The 24,285-nt window shown below is 35.5% G+C and overlaps 1 non-coding gene and 1 pseudogene across 1 annotated transcript; both read left to right on the forward strand.

Moving 5' to 3' along the window:
* Positions 1 to 529: 529 nt before the first annotated feature.
* Positions 530 to 19,051, forward strand: LOC125824849 (uncharacterized; annotated as a pseudogene).
* On the forward strand, positions 3,470 to 3,576 carry LOC125824873 (small nucleolar RNA R71). Its single transcript, XR_007442817.1, has one exon. It is a non-coding gene; the product is annotated as a small nucleolar RNA R71 (small nucleolar RNA).
* Positions 19,052 to 24,285: the final 5,234 nt, after the last annotated feature.

Below are 24,285 nucleotides of genomic sequence, written 5' to 3' on the forward strand. Positions count from 1 at the left end.
ATTCAACTCATGAGGGGTGGCAAAAATGTGTGAAAAATTCAAAAAAAATCGGAAGGGTCAAAATCATTTTGCAATTAAAAGTAAAAGGAGCCACGAGCTGAAACATCTACAGAAAAGTAGTTATTAACACAACTATAAATAGAACAACCCAAATATAGACAAAACATGAGTCACAAATAACACACAAAATGTGAGCCTCAACCCACCACAAATAAAATGCAATTTGTCCTCAAATGCAGGTAATGAGAATTTATGAGGCAAGATAAAGAAAGATAGAGAGGGAGGTAAAGAGGTGATTCTGGCTAATGGGTCGCTTCATCTGTTTAGGCATCATTACCCGCAGTGACCACCAGAGGGACCAGCTCCACTAGATCTAGCAACAGAAAACTGTGCCAAGAAAGCTTGCACAGCAGCATCTATCATAATTTCTTCCGTCTCAGTCAAAGCATCATCTGGCATCTCCACTATTCCAAAGATCATGGGCACATCGGTGGCCTTTAGTTTTTCTACGTCTTTTCGTAGTTCAGCAATGCCAGCTTTTAAAGTCGTCACCTTCTATGTGGCCTCTTGGTTGTGCTCACACACCGCTATTCTGGCTACTAAGGCGGCAATGATAGTGCTCAACGGTGTTATAGCATTAGTTACGACAATCTGGATCATGCTTGGAATAGAGGTCTTTAGTCTAGCAGCTCGACGATCAGCAGAAAGAGTCAACTATCCCATCCGGAGTAGGGACGCTCGGGTAAGAAGAAGCTGGGAACTGAAGGCCCAAGGGTCGGAGTAGGTAGAGATGTTTTTGCAACCGATGATTCTTTGTTGGCTAACTTCACCAATTCTGCCTTCTTCCTTTCTACTTGATCTTTAAGGTACTCATTTTCGATATTCCAGTTATCACTAGAGGTTGTGGGTATCACTTCCACATCACTCTTGGTATCTCGAGGTACTTGGGCTCGTTTGCATAATTCTGTGATCAAGACTGGGAATGGAAGTGAGGTTTGGCTCTGCCTTGCATGCATGAGTATCTCTGAAGCGATGATTGTTCCCAAATTTATCTGAGTCCCCTCTGTAACGCAACCCAGGCAAGCTTCCTGGGTGAGGCGAAGGATTGACTCATTCTTGGATGGCATAACTTCGCTTTTGATAAAACTGAACCAGAACCTTACTGATATGTTTAATTCTTTCTTTTCAATCGAAACTCTTTCCCCTAACCACTTGAGAATCTCATCTGCAATTAATTGGGCTAACCACTTTTTCATCTCATACAGTTGCTTTGTTCTAATCAAGTACTGGCAGTGATCCCCAATGTTTGTGGACATGCCCAAGATTGCATTGATTTACTTACTATCACACTTCACCTCTTTATCTCAGACAACCACATAGTCGACTTCTTTGAAGGCTTCTGCTAGTTGCTTTTGTTGTGGTATTAGTGCACTGTATGCATTGTAGAACTCTCTTACCCAATTTGGAATATAAGGGCCACGGGGTTTGGTGAATATTTGGAACTCGTGGTATCTCAGACATTCCACGATCTTTGGGTCCCTGTCTATAACTCCATCTATGGACAGACATTTTTCCTCAAAAAAAATATTGGCCTCGCAGTCTTTACTTTATTCATAGATTTAGGCGGAGGACCTTGCACTGGAGGTGCTAATACCATTGTCTTCTTTGGAACTAGAGGGTGGTGGTGGCAGGCTGGTAAGTCCTGGCCCGAGATGAATTTCTCAGCTTCTTAATTTACCGCTCGACCATCTGCGCTATTAGCATATCTTCCTCGTTATAACCCACATCTTTGCTTTTAGACTGGTTGGAGTAATTCCTATAAAGGCCATTACTATTGGTGCTTGCATCTGACAATTTAAGGATCTTGTATTTGCCCTTCCCTTTTTCACCATTTGTGGAAAGTTTAGCAACTTTTCTTTTGAACATATTAGTATCCTTTTGATTGTAATGTCTTTTGTTTACTTTGAGGTGGCTTGCTTCTTTCTGAAAGTTTAGATCTAGCCATTTCTACAAAGATTTCGGAAGAAGTTAAAACAAGTAAGCCAAGCTCAGAGAGATGCAATTACAGACAGACTTGCCAAACACATCGGCGAGTCACCAAGCTGCTTTTGGCGACCAAGACTTTATCCGCGAAGGATGCAGTTTAAAAGGGTTAGGGGATGCAGACAAAGGGAGATCAAGGAAACCTTTTTGCAAGTCGTCTGCCTTTTCTGATTAGGGCTTTTTGGCTGAGAGTTACAGAACACTAACTACAAGTAGCAAAAAATTAAAAAGTGAGATGGAGTCCTTTGGGCCAACTACCAAGTGATTCAGCGAGCTGGTCTCAGCACGCTGAAAGGCCTGAATTCATCAAAGAGGCAAAACACATGACCTAGGATAAAATTACCTGGAATGGGATTATAAATATCATAATTAAATGCAGGGTTTGGAGAACCAACCTTTTGGGCAGATTAGGTCAAGACTGTGATGCTGAGCGGCAGGTTATTATAGATCTGAGCACTACTAAAGCAGCTAAAATACTTACGAGGTACAAAAATTTGAAAATACAAAGTAGGTGTGATTTTGCGAATATTAAGAGTGAGAGTATATGAGAAAGGTTGAAAGTTCAGACCCGTGATTTATAAAATCCATTCAAATCTATTCCATTTGGCACATTAGTTGGATTTGCTTCACTACTTGGTGATCTGCTGAATGTTCATCTATCCCGCCGAGTTTTACAGGACTTCAATCAAAGTGAGGATCCAAACGCGGTTTTAGTAGCAATTGCCGGTTGGACTTGCGTACTTCATCCTGTACTTTTTCACAAATTTTTCATGCCCAATTCTACAAAATCAAAACACCTTTATTAAAAAAAAAAAATACCAAAATTAAAGTAGTTAAGGTCTTTGGGTTGCCTCCCAAACATCGCCTTTGTTAACGTCGTGGCACGACGTGGGTTAGCATCTAAATTCCACTTTTGGGATTATCCAAAACATCGTTTAGAAATCCCTCGCCTTGTGTTTGATGGACGTGAGGCATTATATGACCCAAGAGAGTTTCAATTAGTTGGATAGATCTAGAGTGAGTATCACTCATCTGGTGTAGCACTTCTACATTTTCCTTAATCTTCTCTAGCACTCTATCTTTCTCATTTAACTTTTGAAAAATGGTTAATAACATATATTTGAAATGTTTACTTTCAACCCCTATAGATCTTCCCTAATAAATAAGTGATCCGCATTTGCGCTTTTCTTTGAACATCACCTCCACTTCCTCGACCTTTTGGGTCAAGTTATCCATCTGACCCAGCAAAATGATCAATTCTTGGTCTTTCTTAGTATCCTTATTGGTTTTAGCCATAAGGTCAAGGAATATGGTTGCGATCTCATAAAAATATTTTTCACGACCACCTGGCATGAGTCGGTCGATTATCCCTCTGTTTCCGGGATTCACACTCCTATAGAAGCATTCCACTAGAACTAAATCGACGATTTCATGAGTTGGGCATGGTATCAATAATGTTTTAAACCTCACCCACGACTCATGCAAAGGTTCTCCTTCTAGATGCTTGAAGTTCAAGATGTGATCCCTGAATGTCATCACTTCTTCTGGGAGGTGCTCCGTTAGTCTACCATCCCCATCATGTATACTCGTTATCCTATCTCAACACACAAACAGCTAGACAAAACTAAGAATTAGGTAAGTAGATTACAAATAAGAAGAACAAAAACTCTACTAATCTAAAAATTCTAAAATTACACCACTCCTCGGTAGTGGCACCATTTTGATGCTTATCATGACCAACGACACTAACCTCCGGTATGATTGTCTACGATCGTCGATAGTATACTAACCCAACTAAAGGTTGGGGTCGTGTCCCAAAGGATTGGTTTTGAGAATTGATAAAAAAAAATAACATTAAGCTCTAACTAGTCGTAGCTAAAGACATTAATGAACAAAAACATGGTAAATTAAAGGGGGGTGACACGAAAGTGTGAAATATCAATTTGGGGGTTTTGTCACAAGTAGTAAAAATAGAAAAAATTAACAAGAAAATCAAGTATGGGGAAATGTTCTTGGAGTGTCACCGCAATACAAGTGGAGATAAGTAGTTGTGTACAAGCTTTTGAAAGGAAATTTGGAAGATCATAGTGACTTGGATAAGCTTTAGATGGAAATAAGTTCCCTCTCGGGCAACTTACCCCATTTCAAATGGTTGCTCTTGGACACCCATGTACCGCATGAAGACCAGGCTATGCCTTACTGCACTCACTCTCTCGAGCTGAGTGTTAGGATATGGACTAGGGCTCACCCTCTCTGGCTGAACCTCATGGCGATCCACACCTTAGGCCATTAGTCTAATGGTCTTGGTTTCGCAACCTCCCTCTCGGCATGCCTAAAACATATGGCTGGCTTTCTATTTGCAACTACAAACCCTTTAGATTAAACCACAACCACTAGGTAAAATCACCATTAAAGTACATCTAACCTATCACCGAGCAAGACCCAATAATAATATCAACACATATTTGCTAAATCACACCCCAAGAATGGGGTTTTTAGCCACACATCAAGAAATAACAAAAACACCTAAAATGATAGTAAAATCAAATGGGTATAAGAAATTAAACCTTGATTTAAGCAAAAGAACAAGAATGGAGAAGACCCACTCCAACTTGGGGAAGATAAAATCCTTTTCTCTTCAAGTCTCCCCAAAAACCCTCTCCAAACTTGAGAGAAAAATATCCAAAAAGTACTATTCTATTATGGAAATTAAAATAAAAGTTCGACTCCCTAAAATTAATAATAAGTTGGTATTTATAGGTTTACAAAATAGCGCTGGTGGATCTTATGGCGAAGTTAGTCGATGTCGTCGAATGACTCGGTGACTGCCTTTCTTTGTTTCATCGCTGTTTCATGCTTGCCTTCAGCATCTTCACATTCTGGACCATTGGGTGGTATAGTACTGCATCGCGAAACTATTCAGTGAAGCACCGACTGCTCCTTTCATCGCCTTTTTATCATCTTCCTCAGGGCTTCGCATCACTAAAACTTCATTTACCTGAAACTTAAAAGTCTTCATCAGATATTGAGACAAAATAAGCATTCGAGAACACTATTTCTATCAAAATAAAGCCCTAAATGAGTCCAGTTTGTGGACTCATCAAGGACGCCCATGCTGATCACTTCCCACTTCCAAGTAGGAATGTCGATCTCTTGAGTCATACCACCTGGTTTCTGATGTTTTACCTTGACTTGCTCACAAATGGGGCACTTAGCCATAAAATTTGCTATATTCGTTTTTATACCATTCCATTGAAAGACTTCCCGCAGATCACGGTACATCTTAGTGGTGCCTGGATGAATAGAATACCTGGAATTATGGGCTTCTGCGAGAATATGCTGTCTCAACTCACCTACCTTTGGAACACATAATCGACCCTGATAGCGAAGCACACCATCTCCCCCTTGGGAGAAAACCTCAACTATCTGCCAATGGACTGCACCTTTTAGTTGAAGCAATATCAGATGACTGTCTTGCTTTTCCTTAACCCCCACTACCAATGAAGATTCTGACTTATTCCGAATTGATACACCACCATCTTATATGCTCATAAGGCGAATTCTCAAGCAAGCAAGCTTGTGAACCTCTTTTTATAGTTCCTTTCTTTCTTCCTCAACATGGGCTACACTACTCATAGATAGTCTACTAAAAACATCTACTACTACATTGGCCTTAGTAAGATGGTAATGCAAACTCATATCATAATCCTTCAGGAACTCAAGCCAAATCCTTTGGTGAAGATTCATCTCTTTCTGGGTGAACACATACCGAAGGCTCGTATGGTCTGTGAACAAATCTACGTGAACAACATACTAGTAATGCCTCCAAATCTTAAGTGCAAACACCACTGCTGCAAGCTCGAGGTTATGAGTTGGATAGTTCCTCTCATGCACCTTAAGTTGTCTAGAAGCATAAGCTATAACCTTACCTCGTTCCATCAACACACAACCTAGGCTGACTCTAGATGTATCACAATAGATAATATAACTGTCTGAACCCTCTGAAAGAGTCCAAACAGGAGTTTAGTCAACCTAGTTTTCAGTTCTGCAAAGCTTTTCTCACAATCATCTGACCACTAAAACTTAACCTATTTCTGAGTTAATATAGTCAATGGAGAGGCTATGGATGAAAATCCTTCGAAGAACCTTCTATAATAACCAGCCAAACCTAAGAAACTTTTGATATTTGTAGGAGAGGTAGGTATGGGCCATTGTTTCACTGCTTTTATTTTCTGAGAATCCACTTAGATTCCTTCGCTAGACACAATATGACCAAGGAAAGCAACAGATTGCAACCAAAACTCACAGTTGCTAAACTTACCAAATAACTGGTGATATTTGAGAGTTTGCAGGACAACCCTCAAATGACTCGCATGTTTTTATTCATTCCTAGAGTAAATGAGGATATCATCAATAAACATGATAAAGAACAAGTCCAAGTACTACTTGAACACCCTGTTCATCAAATCCATGAAAGTTGTAGGAGCATTGGTTAGTCCAAATGACATAACTACATATTAATAATGACCATACCGAGTTCTGAAGCCTGTCTTTGGAATGTCAATATCTTGACTCTGAGCTAATGATAACCGAATTTGAGGTCTATCTTTGAGAAATGACTAGCACCCTGAAGTTGGTCGAATAAGTCATCAATCTAGCGGGTGGGATACTTATTCTTGATTGTGACTTTGTTCAACCGCCGATAGTCAATGCACATCCTGAGAGAACCATCTTTCTTTTTCACAAACAACACTGGTGCACCCCATGGCGAAATACTAGGTCTGATGAAGCCCTTATCTAAAAGGTCTTTTAACTGCTCTTTCAATTCTTTAAACTCAAATGGAGCCATCATGTAAGAGGAGTAGAGATAGACTGGGTATCAGGAAGGAGATCAATTCCAAAGTCGATTTTCCTTTGGGAGGAACTCCGAGAAGATCTTTGGGAAACTCTTCTAGGAACTTATTAACTACTGGAACGACTCAAGAGTTGGAGTTTCGGTGCTTGAATCCTTCACACGAACTAGATGATAGAGACAACCCTTAGAGATCATTTTTCTGGCCTTAAGGTAGAAATGAATCGACCCATAGGCGCTAACCTACTACCCTTCCATTCTAATATTAGTTGATCTGGAAACTGAAAACAAACAATCCTAGTTCTAAAATCGACTGAGGCATAATAGGAATATAAACAATGCATGCCTAGAATGACATCGAAGTCTACCATTTCTTATCTACAAGATCTACTGAGGTGACTTTTTTGGAGACTGTGACAGGGCAATTTATGTATACCAGTCTAGCTATAACTGGGTCACCACTAGAGTAGAGACTGAGAAGGGTTCCGAGAGAGTTTCTGGACTAACATCAAACTTGATGTTGTATAAGGAGTTACAAAGGAAAGAGTAGCCCCTAGATCAAACAAAGCATAAACATCGAGATTAAAGACTCATAACATAGCAGAGACCACATCAGGAGAATCCTCCTCATCCTGGCGAGCCTGAAGAGCATATAGCCTATTTTGGCGCTATCCACCACCTGTACCAGATAAGTTACCCTGTTTAGTCGGGAGGCCTACTGGCGCTACTGAAGTTGTGGATTGAGCTCTACTATTAACACCTCTTTGACCCTGTTTTGAAGGACAATCTCGTAACCTATGACCAGACTGACCACACCCAAAGCATCCTTCTTTCCTGCAAGACATTCGACCCGATGGTTTTTACCACACTTAGGACAAGTTGGGTAGGTTCTGGTGCTTGAAGCACTCCTGAGACTTAGAGCCTGATACCCTACCTTTCTGATCATATCTGAACTTGGAGGATGAAACACTAGCTGATCAAGTTGCTGGAGCTGAAGATTTTTGCTGAAACTACGAGTGATTTCCACCACCTAATTTCTGTTTAAATACTCATAGCTTCATATTCTAACCTTTTATTCTCCTTAGCCTATTCCCTAAGCTCATCTCCATCAACCTGCTGAGCATGAGTCATGAGCCTAGAGATATTCATATTTTCCAGCAACATAGCATTCCTACATTGTGTTTTCACTAAGTGTGACACTCCATATAGAAACTTGTTCATTTAAGCCCTGGAATCAACAACCATGTGAGGAGCATACATGGAGAGTTGGGTGAACTTGAGTCCATACTCTTGGATTGTCATGTTACCTTCCTCAAGTTCAAGAACTCCTGAGCTTTTGCCTCCCTTAACTCTCTTGGGAAGAACCTGTCGAGAAAGGTCTCACTAAAGCATTCTCAAGTGATGGGAGTTGCATCTGTAACCCCGTTCTCTTTCCACTGAGTATACCAGATATGAGCCACATCCTTAAGCTGGTAAAATGCCAACTCAACCCGATCATTCCTAGTTACCTGCATCACTCCAAAGCCCTTTTTGACCTCATCTATGAAGGTTTAGGGATCCTTACAAATCTGCGATCCTAAGAACTCAGGCGGATTCATCCTAACAAAATCTCGCACTCTAGCTGCAACTGACAAAACATTAGTATTTGCCGAACTGGACCATTCTGATTATTTTGGTTGGTCACACTCTGAGCCAACAACTGGATAGCATTCGAAATTCAACATTCAATGCTTCCTGGAACTGGAGGAGCTCTGTTTGCATTCCTGGCATTTGCATTACTTGCATAAGCTCTACGAGGAGGCATAATCTGAAATGCACAACGAAGGATAAGAACGATAAATTGGATCATACCTCATACACGATAAGAGTAGCAAGAAAATGATGTTTTCCTAAAACACTTCGTAGCCTCCCTCTCATTAGATGTGGTGCACTTCACACCCATGAAAATGAATCTACTTAATGTAACTTTTCAGACATCCTAGGACTCTTAAACCTAGTGCTTTGATAGAAAGTTTGTCACACCCCGAGGCTACCCTTAGGACGCGGACACGGGACCTAGGATCACGAGTTACCCCAAGCTAACCCTGCTGACATATCATAGGTGTACTAAGATAAATTAAATCAATAAATATTTTACGGAAGCTAATCATGAGATAATCTGAAATGATGGGGAATACCCATATACTAAATCTGATATATGAAAATTGAGAGTTTGAATACAACTAAAAAGTCAAACTCAAATACTAAAGTTGAATCTAACTATGTCTGAAATAAGCCTCTAAACTGACAAGAAGTACTGGGACATACCCCAATTAAATCTAGCAAAATGAAAACTAAAGACTAAATGGAAAGATAACATGTCAACCATCTTCGATGAATTAGGACTCACCACTGATGTTGCTGAACAGAAGATCGGGAACCGATTTATGCGTGATCTGAGTGTTGAGGACCTGAACCTATATCACAAGAAGAAGTAGCACAGAGTATGTGTCAGTAATTCAAAGGTACTGAGCATGCATGATAAAGTAAAGCTGAATAATAACATAACTGAACAAGCAATTAATAAAGAAATGATATAATTTGAACATGATAAAGATACTGAAATACTGAACATGGCTAAACTGAATGTAATGACCAAGTTTATAACATGCTGAGACTGAATACTGAATCTGACTGAACTGTAAGGGAGCTAGTAATAATCGAAATAAAATCACATGAGCAAAATGTGGTGTCCAATGTATAACCCCATCGAGAAGACCCAATATACCCTGCAGATGTGTAGAGACATGCTGGCGTGATCACTAAAATGATGCGCACATAGGGGAGTTACAACCTACGGGGCACGTAGTTATGGGACTTGAGGGTGACTGACCCTAGTACACTCGGTATTAAGCTTTTCCCAATTGATTAAGTAATTAACATTCTATGACTGAAAAACTATAATACTGGCAATCAAATGGCATGCAAACATTAATGCAACATTAATATATTGATAATGGACATTCAAAAACTGAGACATGCATGTACATATCTGACCTAGCATGTGTAATTCATGAACTAAAAGAACTACAAAGCTAGGGTTCTGAATTTATGAAAGAATCTACACCAAAAGATATTGAAATCATGATTATCTGACTTGGATCATTCTAACAACTAAAACCCAACAATTTCTAACATTCTAGAAACCCTAGGTCTAGATAATAGTAAGGGAATCAAGATTTTGACAGAAATCAGGGACCTAATGGGCGAAATGAACCCACTAGTGAAATCCCACATACCTGGTGACAATTCCACGGAGAAATCTTTTGATTTTGGGGTTGAAACTGATGAAAACATGTTGCGTTTTTGGACTAGGGCTTGGTCGACTCTTTCCCCTTCTGGTTCTAATTTTCTATGTTTTTGGTGAATGAATTGCTTATGGTAGATTCTAGTTTAGTTACTAGGCTGAAACTAACAAAAACTACGTAGTTTAAGGGTTAAACGACGTAGTTTAGGGGTCCAACACATAAGAAAAATACTAAAAAACCCTGACTTAAAAGTTGTCGGGGTCACCAACGAACAGGACCGATGGACCGTTGATCGACCAACGGTCAGTGTTGGTCAATCATCGATCGGCAAGTGGGAGCTGAAATTAGGGGTCTGATCTACGGACACGGACCAGGTCCGTAAGTACGGCCGTGGATCGACACTTACACTAATTTCTGGGGGGTTTCTGGGGAAGGGTCGTAGGTAGCCATCCACGAACCAACAACACGGGCCATGGGTTACCCTACGGCTCATGAGTGGCAACAATGGGTTGCACCTGAAACTCTAAAATCTTCATTTTGGTTTGTTCTAGGATCGGGGTGTTACAGTTAGTATATTTTAAATTAGTTTATACATATTAACGTTTAGATATGTTATTTCGTTGAAGGGAAGTCACTATTCATTCAAAAATATAGGCTTTTTCCGTACAAATTTTAAGAATCAATAAATTAATATTACTATCAGGTAAAAAAGGAAATTAATTAGTGAAAATAAAAAGAAAATTTGTCCAATCAAATACGAAGTCAAATTCAAAATCTAGTGAGCCATGATGATGACGACCCGCGGGTGTCTCTCTTCTCAACCCTTTAATAGTTAGAATAATTATTTTAACTCAAAAGTACAAAATATATCCTCTTCACCTCCACAATGGGGAAGAAATAATTTTTATTTTCTCCGGAACGTATTTTCCTCCAATTTCCAATTTTATTACTTCTCGTACTTAAAGCTTAGCCTTTAGTGAAATCCAATAAGCCCTATATGAATGGAATGACTTTATTATGAAAATATGCATGAAAATATTTTGTGATATAAAAATAAGAATTTATCACATATGGATAAGAAAGTTTTCCTATGAACTCTTATTGTGAACATATATTAGGTAAACTTGGTAAATCAATAGATTCAATATCTTTGAACTGTCGAACTTTTACTTATACCAGATAACATATGTCACATAATCAATCCTTAACCCTTCTGTGTTCTCACTATTTGTTCATTTCAGTCATGCACACTAAATAATATAATAAATGTGTAGAGAACCAGTCTTACACCATTTTTATATGAGTTTGCTCTCTGAATTCACTTTCAATTATAAGTAATATTAGTAGTTTTTTGTATAAAAATCAATGATTTTTTTTTTGTTTTCTTCCTATTTATTCAGATTCTCTTAGTTATGTTCGTTACCATAACTTTTCAAGGAACATTTTCATTATTGAATGATAATACAAACTTAAGGATATTGTAATTAGTTTTAGAACTTGTGGGTATAACTATATCTCTTTAAAAGTTAAATATTTCTCACAAAATCTGTAGTCATACGGGTAAAATAATTGTGTCTTAATTTTAGCATTAATTAATTATTATCCAAATCATTTTCAAATATCTAATACTCCCATTATTCCATATTAATGAATTTATGAGGCAATGCAAACTAATCAAGAAAAATATTCAAGAACATAATTTAAACCATATTTTCCAATATTACCCTTTGTGAGAACATAATATAACTTTGTAAGTGGAACTTATCTCCTATAAATATAAAACTCCATAAAAGGAAAGGACAAATATGAAAAAAAAAAGTCAGACATTCATCTTGAAGTTTTATAGAAAATATATTATATAAAGCTTCATTAAATAAAAGAGTAAATATGGAAAAAAGTTCAAACATTCATCTTAAACTTTGAACAATGAAAAAACCCTAAAAAATTCAATTACTACGGAATAGAGGGAGTACTAAGTAATTAATTGAGATAGTTTAGTCAAATAGTCATGTCTAGAGATTATCGAAATTCAAATAACAAATAAAAGTGGGTGAAAAAGAAATTGTAGCAAAACATACGAGTTGTATGTTGTGTTAGACCATTTCAGACCTTCTTTTCTTTGTTTGTCTATGTGTTGCCTTGGAGATCAAATGGAATCAAACAACATTCATCAGGCACACATGGTAAAATTCTACTCGTTTATCTTACAATTTCTTTGTTTTACACATATATAATGTTTATGTGATTCTGCACTTATTGTTTTAATGGCAAAGGCAGATAATCTTTTTTGAATGACGATTAGCATTGGGATTAAGTATTTTTTTCTTGTTTTATGGGAAATATAAAAGAAATTTTTTAAATGTGGAGTGTTTAATTTTTTTGAAAGATGCGTTTCATTTAACTCTAATTTATTGAAGAATATTTTGGATTTCTGATTCTAGTTTGAGTTTTAATTATACGATATCTAGCAAAAATATATATTATAAAAATTGATAATTGTCGTTTCTTTAAATTGAATTTGTGGAAAATATCCTTATAGTTCAAGGATAGAAAAAGTTCGATACTTATAATGTAATTAGATTAATATCTCTTAAATAACTTTTTCAAGGATTGACAAAGTTCAATACTTAGATTATATGCCTCCTCTCTGAACACATATGACCCTCACAACAATCCAATTTCATCCTTGAGTCTCATTTTTTTTTCTAACAGACACTTGATAATCTTACCCGATGGGTGGTGTCATCACTCGAGAATTGCAAATCTTTCTCATCACTTAGTCATTTGACACACATGGAATTCAACAAGAATTGGAATTTATTTCTTTAAGCTCATAGCACGATCAAGGGTAGAAATCTCTCATTTACAAACCTATTGTTTAAATGTCTGTATAGTCTCTCAATCATATAATCATATATGTGATCGTCAACAAACTCTAATTCTCTGATACCACTTACGAACTTGATAGGTACATAGAAGCGAAAGGTAAAGAATGTCATACAACATTGAGTAATTCATTAAGTGAAACGTAAAAATAAAAAGATATAACATCATAAAAAACCTATGCGAGGCTACATTAGGAATTTTACAAGATAAAACATGACATGAGTATGGTATAGATGGAACTTCTAAGTTGAACATGAGACAACACCCTTACAATACCCAAAAACATACAAAAAAATGTCACTTCATAAGGAAAAGTTCCTCAATGATATATAAGGCTCACCACAACCAATAGAATGAGTGAAGTGCTTAGCGAGGATCAGCACCACCCTGAGAGTCCATATGTGCATCACAAAAAGATGTGGTACTCACATGATGAGTTGAACCCAAATATAAAAATATATAAGAGAATATAAGTTGTACTATATTAAAGTACAAACCAACAAACCAATTTCTTGTCATGTATTAAAGTGCTTCTTAAGGAGGAGCACTGAAGGTGTTTCAAGTTTGGATGAGACATAACCAAAGAATATTCAAGGAAAATATTTTTTTTCCTATCTATAGTTTACAGATAATACTTGGAATGAAGTGGATATATGTTTGCTCCAAAAGACAGATTTATTACATATATAAGGATGTGAGCTAAATGAACATGAAAACATGATTTTGCTGATTATGATTTACCTTTGTGTAATTGCTGACATTTTCTTTCCTCATTCTTCATTTTATTCATATGGTAATGTTGATTCTGAATTTCTTATTTTTTCTTATGAACTTGCAGAAAAAACGTTTTGAAAATTTGTGGTGATATAGGTTTTCAAGAAGAAATTACTACTTGGTATAAGTGTAAAAATGTTGACATGCACAAGTAAGTCCTCTATCTCTCAATTTTTAGCATGTAAAGATAGTCAGATGAGTTGAAAGTCATGACTCTCTTATACGTATTTCATTCATCACCTCTTGGCATATATATATATATATATACATAGGTTATTTGTAAACCTCAAACATTGTCCCAATCCCAAACCCTTTCTTTTTTTGTTGAGTTGCCATTTCTAAGGGAGAAGTTGATCTTTTCACACAAGGGGATGTTCCTCTTGAAGGAAATAACTAGTTAGATTATCATTTTGCTTTCCTTTTGGAATCTTAAATAGGTATTACTGTGGAATAGAACTAAAATCCTAAATGAAAGTAATATTACCTCTTAGGGAGAGTAAGGAATTTTCCTTTTTTTTTTTCTAAGTATTCACATTAAATCCCGACTAATTTTGGATTTGCATCGTGTAAGTCACATACTACCTCCTACAAATGATTTTTCTATACTAATGTCTAATCTTTCTGGTATTCAGATCCCAATGGTATTGTATATTTGGTTTCACCTAGGAGGTACATTACATCTTTCATTAGCATGTTGTGACATGTAATTCTCTTAAAAACTACTTGTATTTTTATAAATACATAGTCTTCTTCCTATCAGAAATTTTGTGTCAGGCGATTATGTTGATGCACCAGTTGATTGGTGTTGTGAAGAATGTGACATTGGCAAAGGAATTATGTCTTCATCACATGGACTAGAAATTGTGCAATTGAAGGAATCCTCTGCAATGATTTGTCAGAGTACTGTGCAACCAAAGAAACATAGGAAGTTTCCTCATGGGAGTGCAAATTGTATTAACTAGGAAATGAGGTAAAGACTGAGAAAGTGAGATATCCACATTTTGAAGAAGAACTTGGTCTTCCATCAGGCATCAAGAAATATGGATCTCCACTGATAAATATTGTCTCCTCAAAAGTTGCGCCAACCGAATCCATGGCAATCGTGACTCAAGGACATTTTAGCAATCCTAGTGTTCAAATTTCAAATTATTTTCCTAAGAAAAGTGCAGTGTAGCGGTCTTTAGGATCAGCAGGATACACAAAACCTCAAAATCTTAAAAATGTAAGAAACACTAAACAAAGCCAAAAAATAGTACAATTATCTAAAGGTTAAGTCCTCACCAACATCTTTTGTATTCATTAATTTGTTTAATTTGTCCCCTTCTTATAACTCTCTCCTTCAGAAATTTCATTTTCTATCATATACTTTTGTACTTTCATTCAACGGATGTAACCTATTTTTATGTCAACTGGTTCTACCATTCTGGAGCACAGAAGTCCTGCTGCTGTGAATGAGAGTTGAATGAAGAATTCATCTATGGCACACCTTATGATCCTGCTCTAGTTCTTTCCTGGAAGTAAGTATCCTTCATGAATGCACACTAATTTCTAACACAGTTTAACGCAGGGTAAACTAACCTCCAAAATTTCAAATTCAGCAAAACAGTCTTTTGCATATTTCTCTCTGGTTACCTTCTGACTTCTTTTGATGCAGCAAGCTAGTCTTTAGCATATGAGTTTAAGAAATTCCCCCCGTGTGATGGACATGTTGCCCAAAAAATTAGTTGGGGTGCAAGAAAGCTCTTGGGATGACATTAGTATAAGTAAAATATGAATAGGGCACGGTATAATATATGCCTAACTATGGGAAAGAGTTCTGCTCATAAATTGCATTTGTCACATAATGATAATTTGAATAGATACTCGTTAGTAAGACTATAGTAAACTTGATTACCAATAATATCGATAAAATCTTTGAGGACTTGAAGTTATTTCCACTTATATCATTGTATTATGGACCATCTGATTTTTTTCAAGTAAGGGAAAGAAGAAACTGTAGGTAAGTCGGTTATATGGGAGCTATATATTGTTTATTTTCTAAAAAATTTCAGTTCTGCAACTTAATGAGATGTAGAGTGCAAAATTATGTGGAACTTGCTATTTATGTTTTTTTGATTGAGAAATTGCTTCATGGATTTATTTTTGTGTCCTTGAAACTCGAATATGCCTTTCTTTATGAGTCAAAAAATAGAGAAGTTTACCTTTGATTATAAATATATATATATACTAGTTTTGATGCGCGTGCGTTGCACGTAAAAATCAAACCATGTACCAAACTATTTTTAAAAATAATATGAATATTGCTAAATAAAAAATTAGTCACTCTTAAAATCTCTTAGTTACACCTATTAAATAAACTTTCTATTTCTTTCGGCATAGTGCATTACTTTGTTATTGTTGTTTTGTAGGTGTTCTTACTTTTATTATAATATAATATAAATAAATATTGATATAAAATATAGAATATATACTTAATTGGATGTTTTAGCTGGAGTATTAGATTAATTTAACACTCATGTTATGGAGTGTTCTAATTTCACTGAACTTTGAGATTGTCAACGTTTGTAAATCAAACTTGAGGTTTTACAAAGTGAAGAATAGAAAACATAAAAAAGCGTAGTTTAAAAATGTGAGAAAACCCCTCCATTTATAGTTAAAAATGTGTAGTATTATATGTGCATATTGTTTCTTGTTATAAAAATATAGAAGATATACTAAATTGAGTGTTTTAAGAAGAATAATAATAATAATATTTTTTTTAAAAATGTAGTTTAAAAATTTGACGAAGCCCCTCTTTTACAGCCAACAAAGGGTACTGTATGAACAACTACTTGTGGTTCCTTATCAAAAAGAAGTCAGAACCCTTTAGAAAAGTCACAACCCTTCAGAAAGATCAAAACTCATTGGAAAAGTCATAACTCTTTGGAAAAGTCGCAACCATTCGGAAAAGTCACAACTCTCGGAGTCGCAACCCTTCGGAAAAGTAACAACTCTTCGAAAAAGTTGCAACCCTATAAAAAGTCACAACCCTTTAAAGAGGTCACAACTCATCAGAAAAGTTATAACTTTGGCAAAATGTAACAACCCTTCAATGTGAAAATTTGTCTGCCTTTAATTAATATAATATAATACACATAAATAAATATAATACAATATAAAATATAGAAGATTACTACGTTTGGTGTTTTATGTTGGGGTCTTATAATAATTTAACATTTAATTTATTAGTTCATTCTTTTAAGGTAGTATAGCTAGAAAAAAGATGATATAGATTGGTCTAATTTTAATTTGATATGAAATTTAAATAAATAAAGAAGACTTTTAATTTAAGGATCATATGTAGAATATATAAAATGTCTTTTATTAAACTGAATAAAAATAAGGGTACAACAAATAAATTGAAAATGAAAGAGTACTTATTAAATGTAGTTTGGATTCTTCAACAAGCTTTTGATCAAATACTTTTTCTCCAACAATTTGAGACTTTTCAGATTCTGAACACCAAGTTGTAGTTTGTGCAACGGAAAATCAATGAACTTCTTGTAAAGTAAGAGTTGCTGCAAAAGTATATTTTATGGCTATGAAAATCAGTGCATATTAATTATCATGATAGTGTTCTCTTTTGATGTTAAGTTATTTCATTCTCCTTGTTGCATCAATTTTTATTGATCTATCTAATTTACCCACAAAAAATATTGTAATTGCATAATCGAACAACTCTCACAATCTTCCTTGTTTTAAGTAGAAGAATAGAAAACTTAGAAAATTCATAGTTTAAAAGTGTGATAAATCCCCTCTATTTATAGACACCAAAGGATAGTATATGAAAAGGTACTTATCGTGTCTTTTAGATAAGTCATAACCCTTCAGAAATATCACAACTTTCCGAAAATGTCATAACTCATCGAAAAAGTCATAACTCTATAAAAAAATGTCACAACTTTCGGAAAAGTCACTACCCATCAATGTGCAAGGATGTCTGCTTTTAATATAATATAGTGTATATAAATATAATATTAAATATAGAATATATAATGAATTGGGTGTTTTAAGTTGGGTTATAGTAATTTAACATTCAAGTTAGGGAGTTCATGCTTTAAGATTTAAGATAAGATAGTATATATATATATATATATATATATATATATATATTTATCTTTTTTTACTTGAAGAATTCACACCACTCAACAGGAATACAAGTTTGATTTCCTATAATAATTAGTCCTTCTCTTATTTGCATTTTAGGGGAAGTTTTGACATCTTAGATGCACTGAAACTTGTACCTGAGATATTCAATAATTGTATCCAAGCTCATCCTCTTACAAAGTTCGACGTAAGGTGTATGAGTTCTCAGGACTATTGCCTGATACTCTTAAACTTGAGCTATTTCCGTGTGGGGATATCTGGCCAAGTTTATTCAACAATCATTGCCTAGGTAAAGAAGACATAGGATTGTATTTCTTCATAAGTGGGAGAAAAAGGTCAACTTCTACCCTATATATCTTTCTGAAAGGGGATAAGGGTTTCGAAGTAGAACTGCGCCCTTGCCCAGGAATACGTTTATTAAAAATTGATTTGCATTTCGCATTATATGTAGGTCTGAGAGATTATTGCCCTGGTGAAGTTCATGCGTACCAAGGATTTGGTGATGAAACTCTTATCAATGATTTTGAGTTGCTTATACTAGCATCCACAACCCTTTGCAGTGATTCTCAAAGTACATTTATAATCTCTATGTTCTTTTCTCATTTTCTTATTCCCTTTCATGAATTTTTAGGTAATATGTGTATTCAATTATGCTCTGTAGAAGATCAATTTTCCATTTTATCGAGAAGATTATTCCTTTCTTAGTTGGCAATACTTGTTTGGTTCCATTTGAATTTAAATGCTTAAATGCAGTAAGTCATCAGGCCAAGCTGTATAAGTACTGATTGTACAATCGGGGGTGAAATATATATAACTTGGATTGTTTTATATGTAGTTTGTGTGCCTTGAATGTAAGTTCCAATTCAGGAGCTTGATCTCACCCTGTGTATGTTCTTGTAGGATGGAACAGTGAGCACTTTCTGTGGGGATTATTTTACCGCACGGGACAAGACACAAATGGATGTGCTGAAGAGGCAACAATAAAGTGATTGATATGGAGATAGACATGATAGCTGGAGAAGATGTAGGAACACTGGACATTGTGCAGCACTCATGGTCGTAAATCTGTTCACAACGAGTTTTCTTCATTCAGCTCTATCTTCTCCTTTTTTTAATCCAACTGCTTCTATCTAACTATATGCGTGCAACATCTATCTAATCGTATCTTTTTTTTGTATCATTGACTCTAGTGGTAGACTCCTCGTACTAGTTGTTACAAACACAAATCAACAATTAGATTTTATGGTCAATATGTGAGTACTGAGTTATTAAATTGTTTGTCTCTTGAATTTCTATTAGATTTATGGTTAGTATGTGAATTTAGAATGGAACAAGTTGCTTAAAACAACTCAGTTGGTATGGCGCGGTCTTCACTGTTTTCAACACATGCAAATTAAAGAACATGTATCACTATAATTGAAATGTTTGAAGACATATTATGGAAAAGATACTTTTCCTTGTGGTATGTATTGCTTCCAATTGTACATGCAAGAGTGGCTCTAAAAGAGCTGGATTATCAAACCCAAAGGACTTGTCGATAAACTATTTTAATAAATTATGTTAGTCTAATTGTTTATTGAAGAGTGCCAAAAGAATTGGATTTATAAATAAAAGAATGCAAGAGTTAAATAATAATATTATTTACAATGGTTGGAAAAATCTAGCGTTGCACAGGCTTAAGGCTTCATGTATCACATTTCATGTATGAATTAACTACATTTATCAAATTATTGATTTAGAGGGTTGATTTCTTTATGATCATGATCTCTCGACCTCTAATTGCCTACTCCAATCGACTATCTAACTATATTGTTTAGAGGGGATAGACATAATTTAATTGGTGAGCATTTATATTTCATCACATTTCGTAACTAAGCTCGGTGTTCATCTAGGTGTCTATCCTAAACACGAATCTGAACAAGTGATATGCAACAAGATCGATCTCTTTGTATTCTTTAATCTATTTGCCTCTCTGTGTCTCGAGTTCAAGAATAAACAATATATTTATCTTTATGGTGATCAAGCATGAAATACTAAAATGAGAATATAAAAGTAATTTAGGCGATAACCATTATTAATTCAAAACAATTGATGTTCAACAATTACTCATAGCTACAGCCCAAAACAAAGGCTTTTTAAGCTACTAAGGCCTAGGAAAAGAAGAAAAAGAAAAGAACACTAAAAAGTATTGACAACTATAAAGTATGTTATAGAAGTTGTTCCCCCACAAAACTATCCCTAAGTTCCCATTGATGAAGTTTAGGAAAAAATAATTCCACTTCTTATCGAATTAGGAATCCTAAATTAACTAAAATTTGTCTGGAAAGTTGGGGATGGCCTAGAGCAGCGCGCCATGATTGCTGGGGCAGGTGCCACCAGTGCACAAACACTTTGCTTCACTAGTTTAGGCCCTGGCCCAGTGCACCAAAGCTGCTCCAGGTGTGTCTTTCTTCGCGCTCATTTCCCTTCGCTCATGTAACCTCCTATTTATCTAATATTCCTTTATAAACCCATGCATATGCTAATCATGTAGGTTATATGCATTCATTACAATATTTAATTAAAACACAATAATTATCATCAAGAATGCTCACAAAACATAAAGAACACGTGGGTAAATCATAGTAAATGGCATATAAATACGCCTAAGACCACCATCCCACACTTAAGCCTTTCTTCGTCCTTGAGCAAGCATTAAAACTCATCTAAAAAAAAATCAAACTAGGGATGTCACCACTTTGGTTTATACGAACAATAAGGTCGTATACACTTTCCAAAACATAAAGTAAACTTCTCAATCATTATGCAAGATATACACATAAACAACGAATCTCTAACCTCCTAACTTCAAGAAAAGACTTCGAACTCATCAAATTTAATCTTACTCACCTATTTTTATCAAAGAAAACTAATAGAATGACATACTATCATGAAACAAGTGTCCTCTCAAGAAAAATGGTCCACACACTCAATTCAAAAGATTGAATATAAATTAAGGACTTAGAATCAAAGAGTAACTCTCACACTCACAAATAAAATTGACATGAATGTTCTATGTGTTTTTTCAAAGAATAACCACAGGCTTTCCCATTATTTAGATCTCCACTAATTAAGTATGCTTGAATAGATCAAATAAGACTTTAACAGGCGGTAAAGTGGGCTAGGGGACGGGTAGGAAAACTATACTATAGTGAATTACACTTCCCTAAACAATTTGAACTTTTAGACTTCATCACCCGTTATTTTATTCTCTTTATTTTTAGTCTTCTCTTCAACAATTATTTCACAGGTAGTTCTCATCATCTCAAGAATGTTTCCGTCATTTTTTTGCTCAAAGAATTTTTTTTTCCCCAATTTTTTCCTATCACATTCTTTCAAAGAGGGATTTTTCATCACTCTGTAGCTATTATTGATTACTTTTTTCACTCAATCATCCCTTTTTCTTTAGATTTTTCAATTATAATCGGTCTATGCTACAGTGCTCAAGGAAGCAATGTACAAAAACTAGGGATTCAACAAAAGAGTTAACAAAAAAAATATGGCTACCAACAAAAGGCTACAGGCTCAAAAAGGGTTAACTAGTTGTATAATATCTGAAAATGCTAAAATTTACAAAACAAATCAAAGAAAGCCTACTATCATCTCCTAAACAAAGCAACACTTTTTATTTTGCTTCAATAACATGCAGGACAAGTACTTCTAGACTAAGATGAAAAATATGGAATAAACAAATTCTCATCACAATAGCATAAGTATCAATCAAGATGGATCAATTCCACTTCTAAGAGATACATGACCATAACAAACTACAAAATAAAATAAGCTATTTACAAAGTCACAACCATGAGCCTAGGTGTCAAAGAGTCTATAATTTCCTTATCAATCAAGCATTCACAAGAAAGTACTACTCAAAATTAGGCCAAAATAGAAATATCACACACTAAAAAAGGTCTTTCCTTTTCTCGCCAAAAAGAGAAATAAAAATTAAAAATAAGAAAAGTTACTCCTTAAAAAATGATACTCGGTTCCAAAAAAGGGACTATCCTTAGGAAATGAAACCAAAAACAAAAAGCCGAGGAACCCATCCTAAAAAAATAAAAAACTCGATACTGATTCCTAATGTGCAAAAAAAAAAAAAAATGACACTAAAAAAAAATCAAAAATAAATGGAAAAAACAAAAAAATGTGATCGAAGGCCCTAGTGTTTATGGAGGGTGATCATGTTTGGCTTCGAGTGTCATCTATGAAGGGTGTGATGAGATTCAGAAAGAATGACAAGCATAGACCTAGATTCATTGGACCTTTTGAGATCGTGGATTGTGTGGGAGAGGTGGCTTATAAGTTGGCTTTGGCACCTAGTTTGTCAGCTCTTCATCTCGTATTTCATGTTTCCAAGCTTTAGAAGTATGTGCTAGATAAGTCCACCTACTTTCCCTTTATTCAGTTGAGTTGGATCTGGGCTTATCTTCTGAGGAGGATCCTATTGCCATTTTGGATATATAGGTCCGGAAGCTTAGGACCAAAGAGATTGCTTCAGTAAAGGTGCAGAGGAAGCACAGTTCAGTTAGGGAGGTTACTTGGGAGATAAAGTCAAATATGTGTGCTAGATATCCTCAACTCTTTTAAGCATCAAGTACTTTCTTTTGCTTTATGTTCGAGGACGAACATGTTTTTAGTGATAGATAATGTAATGAGCCGGTTGGTCCTTTTTTGTTTTTTAGTGAAATGTACCATTTCGCCCTCCCGATATTGACCGTGAGTCTTCTATGTTTGAGTTCTGAAAGTTTGGTTTTGGACTTTGAGTTAGAAGTTGAAAATTTTGTTAGTTTTGAGTTTAAAAGGCTTATATTGTTAAGAAAGTGATTTTCGGTGTCTTTTGGAGTTTGAGATTCAAATGGAATTCCACTAATTCTATTAGTCCTAAAATGTGAAATTTGACCTATGAGAGTTGTTAGTTTCTGATTCAGAGTCATTGATTAATAACGTTTGAAAGAAACTTCATCCAATTCTAAATATCAACAAGCGTTAATCAGTATAAAAACCAACTAAATGAGTTAGGGTCGAATCCACAGGGAGTTGTACGTGTTTCAAATTTAATTAGGAAGTAAGAATGCAGTCAAATCAGTCATAGGAATAAAATTATTAATAGAGACATCATTCAAATCAGGGGATAACATGGATATCAAATGGGGGTTTTGGTTTTGATTATCAACTACAAACAGCAGTCATAAGCAATACGAATTAACAATAATGAGACGGGTTCTTGGGATGTAATTGATTATAGGCTAATGTAGACATATGGGTAATTAAAAATATTAGAAAATATCTAGCTATTAGTGAGTAGGCTAGGCTATAGTGGAGGTAAACTTTCTCTTGAACAATTTACCCAGAATCAGGTTGATTTATCTCGAACATCAACAAACATGCAAAATAAGAACAACCCACAACGTTATCCATTCACTCTCTCGAGCTGAATGTGTGGGATTGGGTTTAGGATACAGTCTCTCGAGTTGAACACATGTCAACTCAATACCGACAAACCATTAATCAAAAACCATAGTTCTAAAACCTTTCTCTAGAGCCAGCCAAGAACACAAGGTAGAACTACATTTGCAACTACAATTCTTAAATTAAACCACAATTAATAATTAAACTCACTTTTAAATAGCATTTAAACTAAAAATTAGCAATACCCACAAGCTAAATCAGCCCATAATCACATAATCACACCCTAAGAATTGGGGTTTTAGCTAGACATCATAAAAATGTAAAAAACCGTTACCAAATTGATTATCCATCAACAAGGTAAGAGTGATTTCGTCCTTACAATGCTCCAATATGAAGATTCTCAAAGACCCACTTCCAATTTCTCAAAAGTGAATCTCTTAAATCCTTCAAAGCTAAGGGAAAAAACTAAAGAAAAACTGTCTCAAACTTCAAAAACTTTTTGATAACTCCAAAGATTCTAAACTAAATGTTCAAAAATGTATTTATAGTCGCCGAAAATAAGCTACGAAAGCTCATTCAGTGAAGTAAGTCGGGCTCACCGAACCACTCGGCGAGCCTCCCTTTGGTCACTTCCATCGCCCTTCTATCTTGGGATTCAGAATCCTCAAGGTCTGTTACATTGGGTGATCTAGCACTGCATAACGGAACTACTCGGCATCCGCTGACTGCTTGTTTCATCGCCAACTTGGTTTTTTCCTTAAAGGCTTGGCACACTAGAACTTTAGGTGGTCTGATAAGCCAGTCGGCGACTCACTGAGTGCTTTGTGAGATCCTCAGGCTCGCCCATCT

The sequence above is a fragment of the Solanum verrucosum genome, unplaced genomic scaffold (assembly GCF_900185275.1).
Source record: "Solanum verrucosum unplaced genomic scaffold, falcon-dt-bn FXZP01000080.1, whole genome shotgun sequence".
Taxonomy (NCBI): Eukaryota; Viridiplantae; Streptophyta; class Magnoliopsida; order Solanales; family Solanaceae; genus Solanum; species Solanum verrucosum.